This window comes from Gavialis gangeticus, unplaced genomic scaffold (genome assembly GCF_001723915.1).
Source record: "Gavialis gangeticus isolate Ggan-Ray unplaced genomic scaffold, GavGan_comp1, whole genome shotgun sequence".
Lineage (NCBI taxonomy): Eukaryota > Metazoa > Chordata > Crocodylia > Gavialidae > Gavialis > Gavialis gangeticus.
In genome coordinates this window covers 107,725,556-107,737,865 of record NW_017729022.1, presented here as the reverse complement: position 1 = coordinate 107,737,865, position 12,310 = coordinate 107,725,556, and the positions used below count along the sequence as shown (strand labels likewise).

Genomic DNA, 12,310 nt, shown 5'->3' with positions numbered 1-12,310 from the left:
TCTGCAGTGTGTGTGGGGGGGCAGAAAATGGGACTGTCCCACTCCCAGGCAAACCCCAGCTGGGGTCTGGGGCCAGGGAGGGGGGTTAAACACTTCTTCCCCAGCTCAAACTTACTGCTGGCTATGACTGTGGACTACAAATCCCAGAGGCATCTGGAAGCAGGAAGAGGAAGTGATGAGCAAATCTGCAGAGTCCTACTACTGTAATTCTGGACTTCAAAACCCAGAGATCTCAGGAGCAGCAGGAAGAGGAAGTGAATGGACATCCAGAGGGTCATGTTCTAGCATGCCCTGGCTTCTGGTCTGAGCCACTGCAGTCATGTGGCTGCATTTCCTGAATCAAAGGTAAGTGTCTGTTCACTTCTGTTTCAATTTAATCTGTGCATTTTAGACTAACCTGCAAAGACTGAATTAATTCAGCCTTGGGCTTTTTGACTGTCAGTACCTAGCCATAATGACCCTTAGCTTCCACTTGTATGTGGCTATGAAAATGCAAATCTAGGTTGAGGTATTTTACAGGGGAAACTGTACAAGGGATTAGTGTGTCCTCTTTTAGAATGCTATTTACAGTTCTGAGCACCTATGGTTAAAAATATATATATAAAAGGCCTGTAGGATGATTAGGTAAATGGATCACTTATCTTATGAGAAATCAAAATGGTTGGCTGGTTTAGATTAGCTAAACAAAAGTTGACAGGGAATATGACTACTTTTTGTAAACATTTGGGGGGGGCTGTAAATATCAGAGAAGGGAACAAGGCTTTTAAACTAAAAGAAAATATTAGTACAAGATCAAATGGGTAAACATGGGTCATGAATAAATTTAGACTAGAACACAGAAAAAGATTTCTAACTATTAGTGGAGGGAAGTTGGGAAGTTCTGGATAAGTCTTCCAAACAGTATAGTAGGGACAAAGACTATGAACTGTATCACAACAGAGCTTCATAAGCTTACAGAAAAGATAGTATGATAGGACTCTAGTATTTTTGAGGCAGTACTCAGAACATGTGATATAAAGTTGTCAGTGTTTGGTAATAGTTGAGTGGACTGAAAGGAAAGCTAATTACCATTTTTGGTTGTTTGCATATGGGGAAAGGGTCTGGTAAACCTATGCTTGAGGGCTTCTGCTGGTTGCCTGCAGGGGCCAGAAAAAAATTATCCTCACCTTGAATGCATTATTTAGCTTCTGGGCATTCCCTGCCCACATCTTTCACTGACCACTGGACATTAGCTGGACTCTGGGTGGGAGCTTGGCTCAAGTATCATGGTCCTCTTAAGGATAGTTAACACCAGATGCCTGGTTGTTGCTTTGGTCTAGGTCATGTATTCAAAGTTAAGCTAATTGTCAGATTAGGGTTGTGCTCTGTCTGGGCAGTTGTTTGGGGAATCAGAATCATTAAACATGACAATTTAGTCAAGTAAAAACCGCAAGGAGGAGGTGTTAGAAACCTGAGAGGAGATGGATATTCCCACCACCTTGTAGCTTAGCAGCTGAGTGGTTAGGACCTCGCCTAGGGGGAGTGATACCTATATGTTCTAGGTCTCTCCTCACCCAGAAGGGCTTCATACTAGGGCTGTGCGAAATTTTGCTGGCTGTTTCATTTCAATGCTGTTTTGACTAATTTTAAGCTCGAAACAGCAACATCGAAATGAAACAGAAGGCTTTGAAACAGCTTCAAAATGAAATGAGGGTAGTCGAAACATTTCAAAAGTTTTGAAACATTTTGAATTTTGAAGATGAAGCTGGGCTTGCCTGCAGGGAAACAGAAAGTAAGGAGAGGGCGGGGAAAGAGAGGGGAAGGACTGCTCTCATATTGACTGTGGCTGGCTAGTGACTGTCATTCTTCCCTGAGGTCTCTTCCAATCCCAGTGCTCTGGGGGAGGGATGAAAAAACAGCATAAAAGACAGCATTGTTTGAACTGCCCTGCTTTCTGCCTTGGTGTTACTTACTGAGCTGTGTGTTCCAGCAGCTCAGCGTCAGACAACTATGGCTAGTGCTGATCTTCTTCTAAAGGATTCCCTACTTGCTAGGCTAGGCTAGCCTAGCAAGAGGGATTTCAGAGTACCTTTTTCTGCTTTTATTTTATTATTATATTAATTGATTTCTTTTTTTGAATTTTATAATTATATTGGATAGGATCACTATAGAATTTAATTTATATAGGAAGGCAAATAAAATCATATTTTATTTCTATGCATTTAAAGCTTTGCAGCATATATACATAATAGAATTTATATAGGAAGAAAGATATATTTATATTTGTTTGAATACATTTATTCTTTGCACCACACCTATGCTACTGAATTTATATAGGGAGAAAGATGTATTTCTATTTGTTTGTATACATTTCTTCTTTGCACCACACACCTACATTTTTGAATTTATATAGGGAGAAAAATATATTTCTGTTGGTTTTTATACATTTCTTCATTGCACTATACCTACAGTTTTGAATTTATATGGGGAGAGAAATATATTTCTGTTGGTTTTTATACATTTCTTTGTTACACCATACCTACGTTATTGAATTTATATAGGGAGAAAGACACATTTCTATTTGTTAGTATACATTTCTTCTTTGCACCACACATCTACTTTTGAATTTATATAGGGAGAAAGATATATTTATACTGGTTTTTATACAGTTCTTCATTGCACCACACATACATTTTTTAATTTAAATAGGAACATTTATATATATATATATATATATATATATATATATATCTGTAGAAAAGGAAGACATGAAACACCATAAAGCATGGTGGCCAGCCTTCAGGGAGGGGCAGAAGAGGGGGTGGAGGGAGAGCTGTACGTTCCCCCTCACCAAACTAAGATGCAGTTTCTTTCCTCCAGCTAGAAGGGGTGATGCTTCTACAAGCAGCAAGGAGAGGGGAGCAGTGCCAGTGCCACTTCCTGTCCCCAAGATTGCATTCCCTCCACAAGCACCATCCATAACTCTGCCCACCATTACCATGATGACAACAATAAGCAGCAGCACCAGCACGGTAGCCTACTCCATCCCTATTTCACTTTCCATGCTGAGCCTTCCAGTGCCAGAAGAAGACCTGGCACTAGATCTGGATCTCAGTGCCCTAGCAAGGGAAATTCTGGGGAAGGAGGGGGAATCACTTGAGTTTGTGCTTGACACCCCTCAAGTTTCCCTTACAGCCAGGTCGCCTTCCCCAGAAGGCACTTCGGATGAGATTGACGTACAAGTGGAGGCAAGCAGCTCACTGAGTCCGCTCCTCCTCTTGCTGTGCCTCTGCCTGTTGAGGAGGGGGAAAGTACAGCAGCATCCACATATGCACCCACACCCCAGAAGTGAGTAGGTAGTGTGGTTGGGGATCATTTTGAGCTGGCAGATGATCCCATGTTCGCTATCTGCTTGTGCTGCCAAGCCAAAACCAGCTAGAGCAAGGGAACAAAACACATGAGCACCACAGAGATGCTGATGCATCTCTGCAGGCATCACCCCCTTGCCCTTGCTCCTCCTCAGGCTGGCACAAGTGAGAGCATGCCCAAAGGGAAGTCCCCCTCTCACTCCAAAGCCCCTGTTCCCCCAAAGCAGAGGCAGGCCACCCTGGAACAGTGGAGGAAAGGTGGACAGAAAGTGGGGTGCATTGCAAGGGTGAGCGAGATCCCCCAGAGTATTTGGGAGATGCTTGCTGTCAATGGCCAACTCTTCTCCTTAGTTGAGTGGCCAGGGTTCAGGGCCTTATGGCGCTCGTGGCCCCATCATACCAAGTGCCCGCACGCACCACCTTCAGCAGGACAGTGGTGCCCTCCCTGTATGAGGCATGCAGGAAGCCTTTGAGGGGGTAGGTATGCAAAGCAGGTCTGCAGGTGGCTTTACACTTCATCTTGGACATCTGGAGCAGTTGGGATAGTGATCATGCCTACCTCTCCCTCACAGGGCACTGTTGTAACCAGTCAGGCCATTGGTGGGCTCTCCTTCAAGCCAAGGTGATGGATGAGTTTCACATGGCAACAGAGATCATGGGGGCCATAAACTGCTTGATGCAGGGGTGGCTCACTGGGCAGGGTGAATTCACCTGCAGGTTCATGGTTACTGACAATGGGGCCAATATGGTCAAGGTGGTCCACGATGCCAATTTTGTTGGCATTTGCTGTGTGGCACACAAGTTGCACCTTGTTGTCAGGGATGCCTTGGAGGGGGACAGGGCTGCCAGTGATGGTGCCAGCTCCACCAGCAAGCTCATTTCCAAATGCAGGAAAGTGACAGGCTACTTCCACCACAGCATCAAGGGGGGGCCAAATGCTGCCAGACCAACAAACAGAGCTGAACATGCCACAGCACAAAATCATGCAGGATGTGGAGACTCGGTGGAACTCCACATACCTGAAGCTCGAGAGGCTGGTGGAGCAACAGAATGGGTAGCCTTTCTCAGGGAGATTGGGATCAGCTGCGCCCTTAACAGAGCTGAGTGGGATACCATCACCCACATCTTGGTGGTCCTCAAGCCCTTCCTCGAGGCCACCAAGACCCTCAGTGCTGCCAATGCCCTAGGTGATCCCTATAGTGAGGGAACTTCAGAGCCAAATGGAGAGCTTCCAGGGAATCAATGTTCTTGGCTGGGGGAAGCTGCTGTCACCAGACATGCAGGCACTGGTGAGGCGGCTGAAGGAGGGCATCAGGAAATGGCTTGATCCCTTATGGTCCAGTATGGTCCATGTGCTGGCCACCATGTGTGACCCTGAGGGTGAAGAGCAGTGTATGCAGCTGTCAAACTTTGAATCAGTGGATGGAGGTGCTGGTGAAGAGAGTCAGGGAGGTAGAACAGCGGAGATGGGGGGACATGGAAGAGGGGGTCCACTGTCCCATGCTAGCACACCATCCACCAGCTAGTCTCCTTCTCCACCACAGGTGCTGCCCATGTGGGCCAAGGGCATAGCATCTATGGTGGAGTCCAGAGCCACAAGACCTCACCATTAGGCAAGTAGTGCTCAGGCCTTGGTGGCTATCTATCTTGCCGAGGACATGGAGGCACTGCTGTGTGACCCTTTGCAGTTGCTGGGCTGAGTAAGCATCTGCAGTTGGTGTGTCTGCTGTTCCTGGATGGAAGGAATAGTAAAGAAGCCAGAGGCTGGCCTGGCATGCAGTGCAGGTAAGAAAGCCAGTCAGTGAAAATGGAAACAGAGGCATCAGGGGGTAAGGGACAGGCTGGGGGGAGGGGAATGTAGCAGCACAGGTAAAAGTACAGCGGTACCTGGGAAGTCAGATGTCCGGCAAGTTGCAGTGTGTCAGAATTCCACTGTCTATAATGAGTCCATGAGTTTCTGAACCTAGGAGGCTGATGAAGTGAAGTTCATAGGCTCGGCTGTGGAAAGTGGTTTGTAAATTCAAACAGGCACCTAACCTCATCTGCTATCTATTGAAAGAATAGGGGAGCGGAGATGGAAGAAGTCAAAAGTGGCTTGAGAGAATGGTGCTGAAGTAGCTGAGCATTTCAGAATGGAAGTGGGAAGAGAAAAAAAGTAATTAACATTCTCAAGAGAAAGGAGAAGTTTGGGTGAAGACAGACAGCGCTTTACCACATGTAGCAATAAAGAGACAGAAAGCCAGACAAGTTGTCTCCAAATATCAGACGCAGGTCTTGGGTTGTTCCTAAGAAGAACTGGGGTTAGAGGTATACTAATCAGGAGGATCTGAACAATGTTAAGCAGTAAACATGTCCTTTGTAATATGACTTTGTAATATTATTGATACCTAGTTAAAATTGGCAACCATGATAGAACCTGAAAGTCAGACTGTGTTACATTATAACATCAATCTCTTCATTCATCACGCACCAAAGAGCAGAAAGAGAAAAAGAGGGGAAAAGCAGGAGCAACACAAAACAATATACACAATAATATTGGGTGCCCCACACCCCACGTGCACCCCACATGCAGTCAGTAATGCACTGTCATTTAGTACTTGCTTTAGGAAGTACTAAATGATGGCGCATGGTTATTTTGAGCAGCTATGTCACTACAGTGAGGTAGCTTGTCAGTGTAGCAACAAGCTATCTTGCTGTAGTGTGTAGCTACAGCAATGTAGTGTCATGTGTAGACGTGCCCACTGAGAGATGAAAATACTCAGGACCCTTGGACTTGTTAATGGAGATGCACATATTCAGCTCAATGGCAGTAGTGCTGCCACCTGGAAAAGAATGCCAGTGGAAGGCAGGTCATTGACAAGCATGAGCATTTATGCCACCCATTGTGCAAGGACTGTCTCATGGAGCTAATAGCAGAATAGAAACACAAAGATACAAACAACTTAAAGGGGGCTCTTTATATTTTAGAAAAAAAAAAAAACTTGGCTTACATTTGGGTGACATTCAGTAAGGCCAGGTACCTTATTTAATATAGGCTAAATTCTCTGCTGGCATAACAGCAAATAATTTGCCAATGAGTTGGTTTAGGCATGACTCAGAGGGAAACAAAAATTAAAATTAATAAATGTAAAACACTTCCAGGAGAACTATGAAAAAGTCACAAATTAAAAATGTAATATCTTGGGACTCCACTGGACTAGAAGCTAGCAGCAAATCCCAGCGGGATTTAGGAAGCTCCTTATCCCAGTGGTACAACTTGATATCATTTGTGGTATTGCTTGATCCCCCATTTCTAGCAACTAATCAGACTTTACAGTGTGGAAGTAAAGAGACATTGAAAATGATCAGTGGTCTATCACATCAAGAAAATGCCAGATTTGGATTTAGGAAGAAGTGTTTTGATAAGGGTTGTTTTTGTTTTAATGGTACACATTTAAAAGTCCTCAAGTTGAGCTTTGCAATAAATTTTAAGATGGATGAATAGGCAGATGGGTAATATACTGTAGCTCTGGCCACACTGTCTACAAGACATGTATGTATATATGCGCAGGGAGGCTCTCATGCGGAGTTTCAATGCAGTTAGCCAGCTTTATGTACATGGAAAATTCACCCTATAAACAATTGAGTTCCATGACTACACTAAAATTAAACTCTTGCAAATGGATCCACAGATATGGTCTACCAGCATAGATTTAGCTGTGGTATCCAAAATTTGGACATATTTTCATTTAAAGATGTTGTTCTTTTCTTTGTTCTCAAATTCATTTCTTTGCAGCATACATGGAGACTCTTGTTCCTGAAAAATGGAACAATTCTCCTCTCTTGCCTGTCAGTAGTTCTCTTTACCTCCTGTGCCAATGAATGTACTGTACTATAGTGGAAGGCTAAATTAATTGATATTATAAGATATTTAAAGAATAACATTTGTATTTTTTCATTTCTACAGATGCCTAAATACTTGGGAAATGAAAACTGAAAGGCTTTTTAAGAGTCTTGTTTGTAAGCATTTCTTTGAGTCCTATATTATTGAAAAAATGTCCTCAGAAGTATTGTTTGCTTAAATAATTTCAGAAAGATTGCTCGTTGACAACAGCAACTTTAATACTAGAAACTCAGATCTTTAATGCATGTTTAGAAGTTTTTTTTAAGTGTAATAATTTAATAAGCCATAGGAAACAAGTAAAACTTTTTTCTAGCCTTACTAACATTAATTAAAATTAAATTTTAGACTATTTGCGAGAGAAGGAGACTACTGCCAATACTCAGTAAGAGTACGAAACACGGGACAATTAGACTAAAAACTTCATAAGATTTATGCTTTCAGCAAACAGCAAAAACTGGTGAAAAACATTGAAAGTTCCCATTTTCTAAATTTTATTAAAAGTTATGAAAGACTGCTACATTAAAAAGAGTCCACAATTTTAAAAAATATTTTACTTAAAAATGTTACATGACACAATCGAAATTATACCATATGAATTAAGTGAAAATAGATTCATGAAGTCTTTCATTTCGGAATTTTGCAAAATGCCTATTGTCTTCTGATGTTGTAAATACTTTTTTGGGGGGGCTAGGTTCCACTACCTAGACTCATGCTGAATAGTGTATTATTCTCATTAAAAAAATCCCTCTGAAGTTAATGCGACTTCTTCTCTGGAAGTGAGATGCTATGCAAACTGATCAAGTGTGAAACAGTTTGGTCCTCTGAAAATTAATTTGAAATGATGATTAGGATTAACAACGTATAGGACACTTTTTATTTCAATCTAATACCTGGCTCAATTTTTGCAGAACTGCTTTATGACCAATTAATTAAGAGGGTTTTTTTAAAGATGGCAATTCATCTTACCATAGGTAAAGAAATTATTGTGCAAAAGCAGTGCAAATCACAAACTGGGCCAGCTGTTGAGGATCCATAAAATATCTACGCTGTTGTTGCATCTTTTGAAAGATTAATTTACATACACAAAGTATACAGTACAATTTAATTTCAGAACACTCCTAGATGATATTAAAAATAATGTAAATACTACCTCTTGCAACAATGTTAATGGTAGCAGATTTTAATTCAAAATTTAGATGATTCGGGAAAAAAGAATCTGAGTCATAAGATTCAATTTTGTTTAGTTTTTTAATGAATGCCTTTAATTACATATTTTGTATATCAAATGATTTGTTACCACCTGTTACATATAGTTAAAATCTTTGTTGGTAAATTCATCTGCCTGTGTGCAGAAAGCATAGTATTTCACTTTCGCTGCATTATATGAACAAATTTAATTTATTTAACTTTTATTTCATTTTTTTCCAAGCCTCTTTTTGGCCTATCTTATTTTGGCAACGGATAAGCATTAAAAATATTAAATATCAAAGGCAAACTGCTATTTCAACTCAAACCCTAGTGTAAACAAAGGAAAAATATTTTAAAATCCAAAATTGTTACAAACTAGCAATTTCAAAAAACATGATTCATTTCCCTACCTGCTTTTTACCTGAAATGGTTTTAAACTGCAGAAATAAACAAAGTCTAAACCTGCTGCTTGCAATATAAAAGCTGATTACTGGTGAAGATCTCAAAGAAAAAGAATTCATTCAGGCTGAGAGCCCTAAAAGCAATTCAAACTTTCTGGATTACATCACTGGAAGCAGTATGTAATTTGTTCCAATTGATGTCATTTGGTCACATAAAGCCATTATTTTACAAAGCACCTTAGCATATTTGCACTTTCCCTTTACCTCAACCCCCAGGACAGAGTTACTTGAACTTGACATATATCAAATGCATACAGGTAAACAACCAGCAAAAATGAATTAAACCTGACTTATTTGCAAATCAAATCAATTAATATGAGAAATTAAGAGCTAAAATGTTGCATCACATGAAAAAGGCATTTTTTTATCACTGAAAATCTAAAAAGCACTTGTTCATGTCCTGTTCATGCAATGACCCTGGATAACTCAGATTTGTTCTTGTGGGATTTGCAACTCTTTTCCTGAATGGATTCAAGATGAGGTAATGCCATTCAAAAGAGGCTGAGCAGTGAAACATTACATGTAGAACTCAAATATCCTGGCCCCAGTTCTAACCTCTGTAATTATATTCAACTGGGTCAATGGAATTTCTTAACTTCCGCTACATGCTCCTCTATTTCTAGATTTAAAAAGTGCCAGGTTCACATGGATAATATATTAATAGGCAGTGTTGCAAATTGACACTATAGAAACACTCAACAAAAAGATATCTGAGTATGTGCAAATGCCACATGGTTAATGGTAAGTACATGTTCGCAGCTCATCTACAGCATGGCAAGTAAACTGCAGCACTGTATCTGCTTTGCACTGCACACTGTACTACTGGCACAGTGGGCCTTCATTGTTTCCTTAAATGTGTCTGTAAGACAGCTGTCCAATTGCAAATTCTGTTTTTGATTACCAAGCAATGTTCCTTCTTTCAAGTATTTTAAACAACGGAATCTGTATGAAGCAAAGTAGGACAATAACTTGTTTGAACTGACCTTTGAGTCAATTAAAATGAAACAACTCTAGAGAATGCCTTTAGTATTGAATGAACCTAGGAAAACCAAGTTCTGTATCACTAAAACTGTCAAAATGAATTTACTTAGCACTTGAAAAATCCTTTTAAAAAGACAGCTTATAGAAAGGGCTATAAAAGCTGTGCTGTTACAATCATAACTGTCACAATCAGTCTGAGAAGAAGGATGTGCATTCATTTTTTGCATATACCTAGTATAACATCATCAGTTTCAAGCCCCTGTCCCTCCCTCCTCTTCCAAAATGCAATTTGCTAAGTTTCTAAAATCTCAATTACAATGAACTTTCAGAAAAGATAGTTTAACAGGACCTGATGCTGAACCACACTGGGGAAGATGTCCATACTTAACCAACATTTAATCTGCCTATTCTTGCACATTTTTTTTAATACAAGCCACCAGAAAAAAACACCACCTAAGTAGCAGGGAGCTTGTGCAATGCAGACTTTGCAAATTAAAAAACAATTCCAATTCTGTTTAACTGACACAGTGCTCCTTTAATTTTAGTAGTGTATCCCTTGCTCCTGGGGGCAAGGCGGGGTGGGGGGACGACAAAACAAAATTAAAAAAAATGCTCACACAGATCAATTAGGAATAATAAAACATCTTCCTTACCTTTCATTTTTATTGGGTGTAAGGGTATGGAGGGACATGTGGAAATTTTCTTCTGTGCCTCAATCCTGTTTAAATTTTTTTTACAGAACTTTAGCTTGGAAAGGCATGAAAGGATGACTCAGACAATAGATAAATCACATATACAGCAACAATAATTGTAGTTGTACAAACACATACATATTATAAAAAGAGGAAATATTGTTCATGGTAATTCTATAACTTCTTTAATAATAAAAAATATACTTAGCACAGTTTGATGAAAATGAATAGTGAAATGTACTGTATACTGTCCCAAAAAGTGCATGTTACTTAAGCAAATTTTATGATTAAAAGTTAAATTAAATCTAGGCACTCTGTGTAATCCCTGTTTCAGATTCTAAAAGAAACACATTCACAGCATATACATTTGTCACAAAAGTGGAAGATCAATTGCCATTCTGCTCAAAGTATGTACAAAGAAGGAGCCTAAGAAAATTAAAATATTTTTTTCAAGCTATGGTTAAGTACATATCCTAATTAAAAATAATGATCTAGATAGTCTCCATTGGCATAATTACTTTTGAGCAGGATATCAGAATTATTACTTTTGCTCATTATACAATCAGTGAAATATTAGAAGTTTTATAGCAAACAGCACTGCAAACATATTAAGAAATTATCTTTTGTTAAAACTTCCTCAGACATTTTATATACTCACAGAGGCACAGTTCTTTGTAGTTTAAGGATATATTGCTGTACACCAAATATAAAAAGTTAACAGGTCCAAACCATTTCCTCTTTTCAGTTAAGCCCTAACTTACCTTGCATAGTCAATAACAGCTAGTGAAACTAGGCTGTTAGAAATCTGAGTTCTTTTGTCCACTATGTCTTATATTATGTGCCTAATTTTCCTTTCTGCTGCCATCTGCTGGCAGCTGTTCTTCCCTATAAAACATTAGACAGCCTTAGTCTCTTATTGCTCAACTACCGTACAGTATGAACCTTATTTTCCATGCTCCATGGCCAGCCAATCACGTACTGTTACACTTCCAGGTCAAATCTTCTGAACATCGGTTGATTGTATCCAGAGGTCAACATGACTTTTCTTGGCTCTGAGAAAGCATGCCTTTAAAAATACTTCATGCAAAAATACAGTATTTAACATTTAAAATTTTAACTTTATTAAAATGCATTGCCTTTTTCAGACCATTTAAATCTTTGCAGTCACAAATTTAGGAATAGTATTTCTATTTTAAAAAAAAGAACACAGCCATTCTAATACCAAAAGGAAATCTGCACTAAAAAGAGCATTACTTTATTTGAAGCAAGTGTCTTAATTTGTCAAAATAGCCCTTTAACAATAGGAAATGCTGCTTCCAGTATCAAAAAAATTACAAGGGTGGCAAAAAAATGTCCACCAAGAAAACATATATTCCATATGGATTTCTTTTTGATTTCAAACTCAGAAAAGATTTGTTTATATTATCAGGTATGTAAGAGGAGATATACTACAGCAGCTATGTAAGAGAGGGTAGATTCAAACAGAGTATATTTTCAAACTGGGCAGTTCTGTGTGATGGGTGCTGGTGGCAGTGCATGAGGCAGCAGCTGCAGGTTGGCTGCCAGAAGCAGCGGCGACCAGGCAAGGACTGAGGTTGCTGCACATTCTCCCTCACTGAAGACACTCAGGCCTGGTGCCCTGGCCACCCCCTTTTAGTGTAAGGTTTGAGCCCAAACCCTAAACATGGCAGCAACACTGTGAAGTAGCAGTGCAAGGTGTGTTTTTTTCATTGCTCAAGTCTTAGAGTGAAAACAACC

At 39.9% G+C, this 12,310-nt stretch overlaps 1 long non-coding RNA gene across 1 annotated transcript in view; it reads right to left on the bottom strand.

The window, feature by feature from the left end:
• Window positions 1-11,455, bottom strand: part of LOC109296522 — a 20,047-nt gene extending 8,592 nt beyond the window's left edge. Inside the window, exons 1-2 of the long non-coding RNA XR_002096972.1 lie at window positions 11,314-11,455; window positions 10,514-10,607 (exon numbers count right to left, since the gene is read on the bottom strand). This is a non-coding gene — a long non-coding RNA (uncharacterized LOC109296522). The remainder of the gene's footprint in view (window positions 1-10,513; window positions 10,608-11,313) is intronic.
• Between the last annotated feature and the right edge of the window lie 855 nt (window positions 11,456-12,310).